Here is a 14,945-nt window from a genome sequence, read left to right on the forward strand (position 1 = left end):
AAAATGTTTATCAGCGCAGACAAGTCACTAAATCTGATTAAAAAAGGCAAGCTAGTGTGTCATGTCATGGGCCCGAACCTAGTGCAAGGAAGGAAATGAGGCCCCTAGCCAATGTTTGAACTGTGAAAAGCAATAATCAGGGTTTAGTGGGTCCCTCAGGCCTCTGGGTTCCGATGCACTGCAGTGGCTGCACCTATGGAAGCTGCACTCCAGAGCCAAGTATAACCATCTATAGTATGCCTGACTTGTGGGGAGGTTACATGTTCTCCAGTATTGCTGCAACAGACAATCAATATGGTCTGTCTTCCCTGGCTATAGAGGAAGAACCCTTGGGCACTAAAGATGAAATTCAGGTGAAATCATCACAGACCTATGCTGACTGGTGCAAAGAACAAGATAGTTAGGGCATAGGTCATGCAAAGTCTGAATGTGGTTACTGTGGGAGTGAGTTGCCTATTACGAATATTTCCCAGTCAGGTGTCATGAGTCTCTTTGTGTGGGGAAGTAAATGACTCTGCCAGGATGTGCTAAGCAGCTTGACATTGTCTTGATTGGGGCAAACCCTAAGCAGCCGCACCTAAATGGCCAAAATGGTGAAAGAAGAAACTAAAGAGTTCTCCTTGTGCTCAAATGACAGTGACAAAGAGATGATCTTCATCTTCTCTCTGGGGTAGAAGAAAGGAAAAAGAGTCTGAACACTACGACAATTACAGAGTCCAGTGCAAGTGTGTGGAAGTCATCACCAACATGATCTAGAAGCAGTGGTTGAAGTGCATAAAAAAGTAAGGGACCTCGAGCACCTCATGGTCAGCAATAGTCCTCCCAGGACAGTTCTTTTTTAACATAACAGTATGGATACTCTTTGTCTAAAATTAAAAAACCATGGGTATGTCATTGGTGGTAGATCCTATGCGTTTTGGCCTTTGCATATAAGCATCAGTCTACGTAATGGCCAATGAATCGTCACACAAGCCCAAAACAACCAAAATACACACACGTGATTGCACAGTACATGCCACTCGTCAGTATTTTTGAGTCTAATTTCCTACAAGGCAAGAAGACGAGGTCACAGTTTGAGACTGAGACAGGAACACTACCAAATTATAAAACAGTTCAAGCGCTAGAACTTGATTAACATTCCACCCATCATATTCTTGTGTGTGCTGAATGATACAGAAATACAAAAACAATATTCCACTTAACCTGTATTTCTTCCACTTTTGGTAGGAAGCTGGGTTTTAGGCCTCAAGGTGGGGGAGGGCTAGGTGTAGTTTTAAGGGTAGGTTTTAGGGCTCAAGGAGTTGAGGGTCGGGTAGATTTTTTTTTAGACAGGCAGGGTTTTAGGACTCAGGACGGGGGAAAGGGTAGGGGTAGTTTTAAGGGCAGGGTGGGTGTACGTTTTAGGACTACGGGCGGGGAGACTGGGGTCGGGTCGTTTTTGGTAGGGGACACGGTTTTAGGCCTGTGGCAGGGCAGGGCTGGGCTTGCTGTAGCTGGGCACCAGGCTTTTCCCCGGTAGGCCGCTAGGGTGAGGGCCGGTTTTAGGCCCTGGGGGCCATTTTTGTGACCAGGGGCTGGCAATATTGGCCCCCAGTAACAAAATCGGCAAAATCAGCAGTAGCAAACAGCTCGGCCGCACCCCCACGGGGGCCAGCCAAGCAGGTTACCAGGGCCGGTATCAATTGCCAGTCCGGCCCTGGCCTGAGGGTGGGGGGAGGGGAGGTGTGTAGTTTCAAGGGCTGGGCGAGGTCGATTTTAGAGCTCAGGGCGGGGATGTTAGGGTAGTGGTAATTTACCATGCATATCCCTTTAGCAAATATGACTTTACAATGAAATTCATTGTAAAGGCATGCATGGTTAAGATACATTTGTTCTTGCGACTGCGTTGCAGAGGTACACATGATTCAGCCATGAATGCTTTTGTCAAAAAACCCTATCATACTATCCAGGCAAACCAAGACCCAGCCACTCCGCACATACACAGAGAGAAATCCAATGGCAAAAGATGTTCATTTTCAGCCGTTGTGATGATGTAAGCTGGAGTCACTTCTAAAAACGGTTGAAGCATGTTTCGGTGTGGAAATTATTTTCATCCAAAAACATTCATCAGGAACACACAAAAAAGGAAGCTACCTCAAGGGGTGGCCAAGTGGAGAATAGTCTAGAAAAAAGTATACAAAATCAGAAACAAAACAATTAATATTAGTTTGAAATTAACATGAAAAGTCCCATTGCAGAGAATCATTGTTAGGGTGATGCATAAAGATCGTACATCGCACCAGTGGACTACATCTCAGCATGAAGTGTGCAAAAGAGACGCAGAACCGCCTATCAGCTTATGTCAAGCAAGTATTAGGTTGAAAAACATATTTTATGTTAGACCTGCATGCTGTGTTTTATGAGAGCAACAACCCTGATACATACACTTTCGTGTTGCCGAGTAGGGAGAGACTGCAGAAAGCAACAACAGAATCCGAGCCTAGTGTTCACATGCTGACATATTATTCGTGTTTATCATTACCATCACCTCCTTAAATCACATTTGAATATAACACTCACACTGTTGTCCAGATCTGTGGTCCAAATCTGTCAGGAACATAGACCAGTGTTCAGGCACACTGTAATAATTCTCTATAAACTCCTCGAGTTTGATAAGGCATTTCTAACTGTCAGAAATGATTCAAAAGGAACCTATAATGTGGAAAGCAAATAGAGATCTAAGTCAATTACTCTAGCCAAAAACAGGATGGGGTAGATAAATACACCAAAAGAATATTACCTTATGTGCTCCTCTTCTATTGGCAGAATCGGGGCCCCAACATCTTTAATGATTCTCGATCCCGGCTAAAATGAATTCCGCATCGTGTAATGGGACATCCTAAAGTGGTAAAAAAGGAAAACAATTTCCCTGCAAAATCATGAGGCTTTAAAAAGAGCAATTCCAAGTACCACTCTCCATAAGAATTAAATGAGTGCAAGTGAGTGGTGAACTTGGTTTATCCAGTATTATGGGTGTCTTTCATAGATTCACATGCCTGAATCATTCCCCGTTGTCGAGACGGGAGTCTCCGGTACATAGAAAAGTAATGTCCTATAGACATACATAGAGAATAGTAGGCCTAAAGGCCTCACCTTAGTAACATATCCATGTCCTTTTGTAAAAAGGACCAAACTCTAAACAAGAGCCAATCAGCTATCACCTCCCTCTAGAACCTTCCTGGCAGGAGCCTCAGTCCCTCAGATTTTCTACCGCACGTTGTGCTAAGGGAGTCTCCTCTGAGCTCTGCTCAGATTCTGTGTTTATTTTCACTTCATTAAATAACTTTGCATTTCTACTATGGATTATCTTCAAATACATTCTTTATAGAGAAGAAAGAATTATATTTTAGAGCCTGTGCTTCTTGTTCATAGAAGTTCCTCTGCTCTGTTTCTCACACTGACCAAATAGGTTTTTGAGAGGTCGTGAAGTGCAACTTTTGATATGGTTACGCGCCAGAAAGGAGGTTTTTTATTTTCTCCAGTTACTGTGATGAGGCGTTGCCCTCAACGTCTAGGAGACCTCAAAAGACAAGAGAATCTCCTCAGACTGATTCCTCAGGGGGAGGTCCTGAGAAGGCCCTCAAAAAGACCACTCATGGGTCTTCTGGGCGCAGTCCTTCAAAATCTCCTCACTCTGTGGAAAAGGAGAGTAAAGGACTTGCTTTTGGAGAAAAATCATGTAAAAAAGACGACTTCTTAGCCGTCATAATCACCTCCTCTGATCATGGGACCCTTCAGAAAGGGCGTATTCTATACCTCCTGAGGTAAAGACTAAGAAGCTAACATCGTCAACAGGATCGTCGACGGAAAAACCATCATCATTGCCTATTACAGCCTCTTCGTCGATGATGGCCTCATCTACGATGGCCTCGTCTACGATGGCCTTGTCTACGATGGCCTCGTCTACGACGGCTCGTCGACGACGAGAGCGTCGACGACGAGAGCGTCGACGACGAGAGCGTCGACGACGACGAGAAGGTCGAGGACGACGAGAGTGTCGATCACGAGAGCGTCGACGACGAGAGCGTCGACGACGGCCTCGTCTATGTCTGCTGGTCTACGACTGCTCGTCTATGACTGCTCGTCTATGACGGCCTGTCTACGGCATCGACGAGGGCCTTGTCTACGATGGCCTCATCTACGAAGGCTCATCTTCGATGGTTCGTCTACGACGGCATAGTCATCGACGGCCTTGTCTGTGTCTGCTCGTCTATGACAGCCTGTCTATGGCGTCGACAAGGGGCTAGTATAGAATGGCCTCGTCTACGACGGCCTAGTCTACGACGGCCTCGTCTACGATGGCCTCGTCTATGATGGCCTCGTCTATGATGGCCTCGTCTATGATGGCCTCGTCTACGACGGCCTCATCTACGACGACCTCCTCTACAAAGGCTAGTCTACGACGGCGTCGGTGGCCGTGTCTACGACGGATCGTCTATGGCGTCGTCTATGACGGCCTCATCTATGACTGCTCGTCTACGACGGCATAGTCTATGACGGCGATCTACGAGGGAAAATCCGCCAATTCTGGAATTTCTTATAATGTGGTAGAGAGGGCTGCTCAACGTTTTAAGATCTCAATGACCTCTCAAGAACAGGCCTGCTTCTTGTATGACTTCAAAGAACCTCTCAAGAAGGCAGTAAGGTCAATACCGATTATCAATTACCTATAGTCAGAAGGGGTAAGGGTCATGCAGAACCCCTCCTCTGTATCACCAGTGATCCCTCAGTTGGATAATAAGTATAGGGCGCCAGATACAGCACCGGTGTGTTTAACAGGACATCCTAAGCCGGACTCCGTAGTGACACAGGCGGCCCAGAAGGGCTCCAGGAATCCTTCGGCCCCTTTGTCGCTTCCTCCTGATGATAAGGAAAAAGAGTGAACAACATTAGGAACAGGTTTTCCTCAAGTCGGCGATGACGGTAAAGGACGAGAACGCTCTAGCGCTCTTGGGACGCTATCATGGACAATTGTGGGCACACATAGCCCCATACCTGTCGGAATTGCCAAATTCATCCAAAGAGGAAGTAAAAAGGATTCTGCTAGATGGTGAAGCATCGGCGTCAGAAACTATAGACTGCGCGATGGATATCGCTATGACAGGGTTCCGCCAGTTGGCTGGAGCAGCAGTCTTGCGGCTCCAAGGATGGCTAAAGGCAACCTCTTTCAGTCCTGAGGTGCAAAGAAAGATTTTGGACATGCCATATGATAGTCAGTTACTATTTGGCACAAAAAATTGACGAAACAGACACTGCGAGAGCTTTTGGCACTCTTCAGTATAAGAACTAGTCCTTTCGTAGAAATAGAGGAAGAGGACAATCTTCCTACAGAGGAAATTATCAATACAAGTCTTCCTGCTCTTCAGGCCAGAGTAGACCGCAATACCAACAGCTCCAACAACAGCAAAACAAGCAATCCTCTTTTGGGAGGTCGTCCTTTCAAGGTAAAGGACAGCGGAAATGACAAAAATCTACGGCTGCTTCTATGACAGATCTCGATTATGCTGCAGATAGGAGCAATAGGGAGAGTAACTCTATCTCGGAAGGGAAAAGAGTTTTATTCCCGCTTCTTTGGATCCAGAAAAAAGACAAGAAGTGGAGACCAATCTTGGACCTCAGGGCCCTCAACAAATTCCTAAGAAGCAGTCGTTTCGCATGGTAACGATCCAGGAGGTCTTGCGACTTCTGTAAGAGCAGGATTTTAGGGCGTCCGTAGACATACAGGATGCTTACTTCCATATGCCAATTCACAGGAATCACAAAAAAGGTACTTGAGATTTGCAGTAGCGGGCAGACACTTGCAGTTTTGCCCTTCGGGCTCAAGTCTGCACCGCGCATATTCACGAAATGTCGTACCACGGTGGCGGCATATCCCAGACAGTGCCATCACCAAGTCTTTCCGTATCTAAATGACTGGCTGGTCAGGGCTTCATCCTTAAAAGACGCGACCAGGTCTTCCAACGCCTGTTTAAAGCTTTTCGATTGCTTGGGTCTCACCCTCAATCAGGAAAAATCGGTCCTACAACCTTCTCAGTGCATCAGTTTCCTAGGTGCAACCCTGGACATACGGTCGGCAAAAGCTTTCCCATCCAGAGAGAGGATGACCAAGCCCCTTGCACTAGCTGCTATAGTAGTCTCGAAGAAAGTCTTGACAGTCCCCCTCTTCAAATCCCTCCTGGGGATGATGTCAGTGTGTATCCTCCTGATTCCTCACTGTCAACTACGAATGAGGAATCTACAGGAGGCGCTCTCAAAGCAGTGGGTCCAATGCACAGGGTCATTCGAAGTCCACATAAAAGTGAATCCTCAGATGGTCGGAGCCCTTCAATGGTGGATGTCATCTCAAAACCTGTCTCAAGGCTTGTCTTTCCTGCTTTTGGCTACTCCTCATATTGCCACAACAGGCGCCTCCTTGGAAGGCTGGGGAGCTTTTCTGCAAGAGCTACAGATAAGCGGGTAGTGGTCTCCTATGGAGAAGAAACTACATATCAATCGGCTCGAATTGCGGGCGGTCTTCCTGGCCCTTCATGTTTTCCTTCCAAGAATCAAATATTCCCTGGTGCTCGTCCGGACAGACAACACCACGACTATGCACTACTTCAACAAACAGGGAGGGACACGCTCGCTGACACTCTCTTGTGAGTCGCAAAAAAAAAAATTTATCTGGAATTGGCTCATACTCCACAATGTAACCCTAAGGGCGGAATATGTCCCAGGCGCGGACAATGTGCTCGCTGACGCGTTGAGCATGCAGAAAACATCGTCACACAAGTGGGAGCCAGATCAACAAATTATCGACCAGATCTTCTCCAGATGGGACACGCCGCAAATCGATCTATTTGCGATGAGAATGAACGCCAAATGCCCACACTTCGCAGGTTGGCATCCCCAGTCAGGGTCTGTAGGGAATGCATTTTCCATCGCATGGCGCAAGCGTCTTTGCGTACGCCTTTCCGCCATTCCCGAGGTTTCCTAGAGTCCTCAGGAAAATTTCGGTGGAGCCTTGTACTCTAATTTTAATAGCCCCAACTTGGCCGAGGCAACATTAGTTCAGAGCTCCACCGTCTATCCCTGGAGCCGCCGATCCACCTGCGGCAGTATCTATCTCTGCTCACAATGAACAACATCCGGATCTGAAGTCTCTCAGGTTAGCTACCGGACTCCTGAATTCCGAGAGTTCCACAATCTGAATATTCCACAAAACTGAGCAAGGGCAGATAGAACGACCAAAACGTATTCCCTGAAATAGAAGCGCTTTTGTGTTTGTTGTGCAGATCAAAGCATTCCGCTTTTCTCCTCCTCACCGGAGTAAATCTTACCTTCTCTATTACATCTGGCACAGTAGGGCCTAGCCCACTCCTCCATTAAAGTACACTTAGCAGCAATATCTCGTTATAAAAGAACTTCAACGAGTCAATCTCTCTGGTCAAGCAGGTCGATTAAGCAATTTCTAAAAGGGTTATACAGATCTTTCCCGCCAGTAAGTGTGTTGCCACCTGCCTGGCATCTCAATGCTGTTCTTAACCAGCTCATGAAACATCCGTTCGGACCAGTACACAGAGCTGACCTGAAGTATGTCTCGTGGAAAGCAGCACTCCTCCTGGCGCTCACATCTGCAAGGAGAGTCAGTGAGCTACAGGCGTTTCCAATCCAGGATCCTTTTATACAGTTTTAAAAACAGAGTAATCCTGAGAACCAATCCTAGGTTTATCCCAAAAGTCCCGTCGGCCTTCCACTTAAATGAACCTGTGGTTCTGCGTTCCTTCTTTCCAAACCCAAGCATGGCAACTGACAGATCGCTGCAGTCTAATGATCTCAACAATGCTTGAAGTTTTACATTGGCAAAACGAAAACATTCAGGAAATCTAACCAGCTCTTCGTAGCTTACAGCAGACCTAGGAAAGGTCTACCACTTACCAAGCAGAGCATCTACAGATGGATTTCTGCAGCCATTGCTTTCTGTCATGACCAAGCTGGACAGCCATTGCATTCCAAAGTGAGAGCACACTCCACGAGAGCTATGTCCACTTCTATGGCCCTCTTTGCGGGGGCGCCAGTCGTTGACATTTACAGGGCGGCAAGATGGAAGTCGCCGCATACATTCGCTAGGCACTACTGCCTGGATACGGAGCTGAGGAAGGATGCAGTAGTGGGACAAGCAGTGTTCAGCTATTTATTTCAGTAAGGTGAGCCTTCCTCCGTCCCTCCATCCTACTCTGGTATGCACATTTCTTTACTAATACTTATTCTGGATGTCTAATGATGGTTCATGCTCGCATGATGTGTATTATCTAAGGAATAGTATATGCTAATCCATCAGAAATGTGCACTCTGCATTGCTTGCTACTTTGATTCAGGCATGTGAATCTATGAAACACACCCATAATACTGGATAAGAAATGCGTTACTTACCTGTAACTGCAGTTATCCGGTATTGGTGTCTTTCATAGATTCACATGCAACCCTCCCGCCTCCCCTGGAAGGACTCACCTAACTCTCTCAGTGTCACGCCTACTTAGCTTAGTGCGTACGAAAATCTGAGGGACTGAGGCTCCTCTCAGAGTGGTGGTGATCCCTAACAAGATGGGGAACACACAGTGTTGTTTAAATGCCCCTCACACACCAACAGGCCCCTTGGTGTCATGCTTCATCATTGGGGCCTTCGCACCCCTCTACGGGATGCGGCGTGCTACGACTCGCGGATACGCAGGAGCACTTGAAAGTGAACTATGTGAGGGGGTGTGTTGCTAAAGTGTGAGTGAGGTGAGGTGAAACAATGGTTTAAAAGATACCTGGCGCGTGGGTGAAACAAATTTATTAAATCCCCGGCTGGTATTGTTAAAAAAGTGCAAGGCGTGGTTATAAAAATACAGATTAGGGTATAACAACCACTGTGAAAAGTGTCAACATGTTTCGGAGCTCAGAGGCTCCTTCTTCAGGACAAGGATAGCACTTACCCTCCCCTTACTCACATGTAAATGTAAAAGTGTAAAAAATAATTACAACAATGTGTAATGTACCTAATAATGTTATATATGTAGGTGGATGTCGTTGCGCCCAATTGGCGATGAAAACCTGTAGAGAGAAAGCATACATAAACACACTGGTCTCAGATGCACAGGCCCTAGGAGAAGAAAACAACTTCTCTGAATACAACAGGGACGATCCAAAAATAATGGAACCCTGTAAGGAGTAAAAAAGGAAAAAATAGGAAAAAATACACACACAAGGACATAACACAACGCTCACAGATATGTATATATATACACATACAGAACACAGAATTATTCTCTACTCAGATGGAAATTGAGCACAAAATAGGTAATTCACGGCTTACTCAAAGTTCTCAAACATAAGACCTCATGAGCCTGTGCGTATTATTGGGGGATCCTTCCTTTCTGTTCAGAAAATGACCTATAAAAACATTAATATATGGGATTCAGTTTGTAGTAGGTACAAATGCACCAAAGCGCCAAAATCAAGCTCCTTTTTCTGACCCAAGACTCACGGTTACTGCAATGGCTAGTCGCCTGCCTTCCCTCAACGCGGCTCCGATGAAGTGAGCGTGCATCGCGTCAGTACCCTCTTTTGTACTCTGCCATTTGGTCATTAACGAAGGATAAATTGAATAATGAGGCCCGGAAGAAGCCCAAATACGGACTTAATAATCCGAGGAAGTCCGGTGCTGCGCGATCGGCCACCACTATACAACGCGCATGCGCCTCCCCAGCAGGATTAGTGTTAAATGCGCATGCGCGGAAAACAGAAGTCACCGCGCATGCGCAAAGCAGCGGCACTGCCGCTAGGGTCAGAACGCTTGCGAAAGAGACATGGAAGTATAGAGAGCATGCGCGCTGCGATGAAATGTCTCAAAATACGAGCTTTCATTCCCATGTAGCAGGAAGAGGCAGTAAATAAGCAGGGCTACGTGGAAATAATCCAGACAGTAGTTAGCCATACATTCTGGAAGGGGCAATGGGTTCTAAAGTTGGAAATGGAGACTAACAAAATGGAGTGTGTCTACAAAAACCCAAAATTAGTTATAAATATCCCCATCAGCTATATATCTTTCTTAATTCACAGGAGTACTAGCAAAGGGAAAAGGAGGGTGAGATTATCTCTTTAGTGACAATATAACTTGATACACCCCAACATAATGATTCTCAGAAGTCATTTCGACAGAGTTTTAAGTGAATTGGCCCAATACAGTTCATCTCAAGAGGTTCCAAGGAATGGAATCATTAAGCCCAGTGATATCGGTGCCCAGACGGAACACCCATCTCTGTTCTTTTTCCAGGAGGCCCACATCTGAGGGCAGTTGTTCTATTACCGTCCACTGTAATTCGTTGACACAGTGTTGGTGTTCGATGAAGTGGGCAGACATTTTTGTTGTAAGTTTTTTGCACCTGATGTTACTTTTGTGCTCATTGAGTCTTACTTTCACTGGTCTCGTAGTCATTCCCACATACTCTTTTCCACAGGGACATGTGATCAAGTACACAACATTTTTACTGTTGCAATTAGTAAAAACACGTTGGTCCCATTTTGTCCCGTTTGAAAAGGTCAAGGACAGGCTTTTTTTGGTGAGATGGCAATTGTTACAGTTGCCACATGGATGGTGGCCGTGAATGCCCTGCAGTCTTGGCTGGTCACTTTTTTTTGGCAATGGTCTTGTATGAACAAGCATGTCTCTTAAGTTCTTACCCCTTCTGTGTGCAAACAGAGGTTTCTCCAATGACAGACTTCCGCTCGTCAGTGTACGCCAATGTTTATTGACCAGTTTCGTCACCTGGTTTGTAACTGGGCTGTATGTTGTGACACATACTGTTCTTTCCCCTTTATTATCACTCCTTGGATTGTCCTCCAGGAGGGCCTCACGGTTGTTATTTCTAGCCCTTTTCATCGCCTTTTGGATCACAGTTTCTGGATACTGTCTCTGTCTCAGTTTAATACTGAGGTCTTTTGCCTGAGTCTTGTATTTGTTGATGTCACTACAGTTCCGACGTAAACGGAGGAACTGTCCGTAGGGTAGATTCTCCCTCAGATGACGCGGATGAAAGCTGTCGAATCTGAGGAGACAGTTCCTGGCCGTCGGTTTGACATGGGTCTCTGTTTTGAGGATGCCTGCTTGATGATAAATGTTTAAGTCCAGGAACACCATGCTCTCATTTGACACCTGGTGTGTGAATCTGAGAAATGCATTCTGGTTGTTCAACCAGTGAATGAATTCAGACACCGTGGTCTCATCTCCTTCCCAGATGACCAAAATGTCATCTATATACCTTCGCCAGGTATGAATCCTTGCCCTGTATGGATTGTTTGGATGCAGAATCTTTGTAGATTCCAGATGATGGACATATAAACCCGCTAGACTTGGGGCAAAGGTGCTACCCATACTAGTCCCATGTTTTTGCCAGTAGAGGGTGCCTTCGTACTCAAAGAAATTCTTTGTTAGGGCCAGTGAAATGCATTCCAATACTACACTCCGGGGGGTGTGGTATTCCCAATTGGTAGAGTGCAGTACTTCCTCCATAATTTGTACGGTCTCATCGTGTGGGAGGCTCGTATAGAGGCTCTCCACGTCCAGACTGAGGAGCATTTGAGAGGTGGAATCAAAAGTTTGGTTTTGTAGCAGTTGGAGTACCGCTTTAGTATCTCTCAGATACGTGTCAGTGGCTTGTACAATAGGTCTCAGAAAGGCATCGGCAAACTTGGACAGAGGTTCCAAGATTGATGAAATGCCGGATACGATGGGCCGTCCTGGAGGGTTTTCTAAGTTTTTATGCACCTTAGGAATGGTGTAAAAATAAGGGATGCGTGGATTCTTCTGAATCAAAAACTCAGACTCTTTTTTGGTTATCCAGTCATGTGCAAGAGCCTCTTCGACCATACCACCTATTCGCACTCGTAGTGATTCAGTGGGGTCTTCAGTTAAGATCTGATAGTTCCTATTATCAGAGAGCAGTCTCCTGCATTCCTTGTCATAGGCTTGGGTGGTTTGGACAACTGTGATCCAAAAGGCGATGAAAAGGGCTAGAAATAACAACCGTGAGGCCCTCCTGGAGGACAATCCAAGGAGTGATAATAAAGGGGAAAGAACAGTATGTGTCACAACATACAGCCCAGTTACAAACCAGGTGACGAAACTGGTCAATAAACATTGGCGTACACTGACGAGCGGAAGTCTGTCATTGGAGAAACCTCTGTTTGCACACAGAAGGGGTAAGAACTTAAGAGACATGCTTGTTCATACAAGACCATTGCCAAAAAAAAGTGACCAGCCAAGACTGCAGGGCATTCACGGCCACCATCCATGTGGCAACTGTAACAATTGCCATCTCACCAAAAAAAGCCTGTCCTTGACCTTTTCAAACGGGACAAAATGGGACCAACGTGTTTTTACTAATTGCAACAGTAAAAATGTTGTGTACTTGATCACATGTCCCTGTGGAAAAGAGTATGTGGGAATGACTACGAGACCAGTGAAAGTAAGACTCAATGAGCACAAAAGTAACATCAGGTGCAAAAAACTTACAACAAAAATGTCTGCCCACTTCATCGAACACCAACACTGTGTCAACGAATTACAGTGGACGGTAATAGAACAACTGCCCTCAGATGTGGGCCTCCTGGAAAAAGAACAGAGATGGGTGTTCCGTCTGGGCACCGATATCACTGGGCTTAATGATTCCATTCCTTGGAACCTCTTGAGATGAACTGTATTGGGCCAATTCACTTAAAACTCTGTCGAAATGACTTCTGAGAATCATTATGTTGGGGTGTATCAAGTTATATTGTCACTAAAGAGATAATCTCACCCTCATTTTCCCTTTGCTAGTACTCCTGTGAATTAAGAAAGATATATAGCTGATGGGGATATTTATAACTAATTTTGGGTTTTTGTAGACACACTCCATTTTGTTAGTCTCCATTTCCAACTTTAGAACCCATTGCCCCTTCCAGAATGTATGGCTAACTACTGTCTGGATTATTTCCACGTAGCCCTGCTTATTTACTGCCTCTTCCTGCTACATGGGAATGAAAGCTCGTATTTTGAGACATTTCATCGCAGCGCGCATGCTCTCTATACTTCCATGTCTCTTTCGCAAGCGTTCTGACCCTAGCGGCAGTGCCGCTGCTTTGCGCATGCGCGGTGACTTCTGTTTTCCGCGCATGCGCATTTAACACTAATCCTGCTGGGGAGGCGCATGCGCGTTGTATAGTGGTGGCCGATCGCGCAGCACCGGACTTCCTCGGATTATTAAGTCCGTATTTGGGCTTCTCCCGGGCCTCATTATTCAATTTATCCTTCGTTAATGACCAAATGGCAGAGTACAAAAGAGGGTACTGACGCGATGCACGCTCACTTCATCGGAGCCGCGTTGAGGGAAGGCAGGCGACTAGCCATTGCAGTAACCGTGAGTCTTGGGTCAGAAAAAGGAGCTTGATTTTGGCGCTTTGGTGCATTTGTACCTACTACAAACTGAATCCCAAATATTAATGTTTTTATAGGTCATTTTCTGAACAGAAAGGAAGGATCCCCCAATAATACGCACAGGCTCATGAGGTCTTATGTTTGAGAACTTTGAGTAAGCCGTGAATTACCTATTTTGTGCTCAATTTCCATCTGAGTAGAGAATAATTCTGTGTTCTGTATGTGTATATATATACATATCTGTGAGCGTTGTGTTATGTCCTTGTGTGTGTATTTTTTCCTATTTTTTCCTTTTTTACTCCTTACAGGGTTCCATTATTTTTGGATCGTCCCTGTTGTATTCAGAGAAGTTGTTTTCTTCTCCTAGGGCCTGTGCATCTGAGACCAGTGTGTTTATGTATGCTTTCTCTCTACAGGTTTTCATCGCCAATTGGGCGCAACGACATCCACCTACATATATAACATTATTAGGTACATTACACATTGTTGTAATTATTTTTTACACTTTTACATTTACATGTGAGTAAGGGGAGGGTAAGTGCTGTCCTTGTCCTGAAGAAGGAGCCTCTGTGCTCCGAAACATGTTGACACTTTTCACAGTGGTTGTTATACCCTAATCTGTATTTTTATAACCACGCCTTGCACTTTTTTAACAATACCAGCCGGGGATTTAATAAATTTGTTTCACCCACGCGCCAGGTATCTTTTAAACCATTGTTTCACCTCACCTCACTCACACTTTAGCAACACACCCCCTCACATAGTTCACTTTCAAGTGCTCCTGCGTATCCGCGAGTCGTAGCACGCCGCATCCCGTAGAGGGGTGCGAAGGCCCCAATGATGAAGCATGACACCAAGGGGCCTGTTGGTGTGTGAGGGGCATTTAAACAACACTGTGTGTTCCCCATCTTGTTAGGGATCACCACCACTCTGAGTGGATTCTACTTTGTTTATTCATATAACTAGGGAGGCCGAATCCACTGACTCTCTCTCTCCCTCCTCTTGTTAAATACTGGACTTAGGCTCCTGCCAGGAAGGTTCTAGAGGGAGGTGATAGCTGATTGGCTCTTGTTTAGAGTTTGGTCCTTTTTACAAAAGGACATGGATATGTTACTAAGGTGAGGCCTTTAGGCCTACTATTCTCTATGTATGTCTATAGGACATTACTTTTCTATGTACCGGAGACTCCCGTCTCGACGACGGGGAATAATTCAGGCATGTGAATCTATGAAAGACACCAATACTGGATAACTGCAGTTACAGGTAAGTAACGCATTTCTTCCTTTTTTACAATTTTAGGATGTTCTGTTACACAAGAATTCAGTTTAGCCACGACCGGGAATCATCAAAGATGTTTGGACCCCGATTCTAGCGATAGGAGAGGAGCACATAAGGTAATATCCTTTTTTTTAGATTAAAATAGTCTCAGTCTTCCATTCAACCTGACACCTTGTATTAGTGGTTACATGCA

General features: G+C 45.5%; 1 protein-coding gene across 1 annotated transcript in view; it reads left to right on the plus strand.

Moving 5' to 3' along the window:
* The window catches only part of LOC144824202 (dynein axonemal heavy chain 11-like), a 3,356,387-nt gene that overhangs the window by 509,452 nt on the left and 2,831,990 nt on the right, over window positions 1-14,945 (plus strand). The gene's annotated exons all lie outside the window — the stretch shown is intronic.

Source organism: Lissotriton helveticus, chromosome 3_1 (assembly GCF_964261635.1).
Source record: "Lissotriton helveticus chromosome 3_1, aLisHel1.1, whole genome shotgun sequence".
NCBI lineage: Eukaryota > Metazoa > Chordata > Amphibia > Caudata > Salamandridae > Lissotriton > Lissotriton helveticus.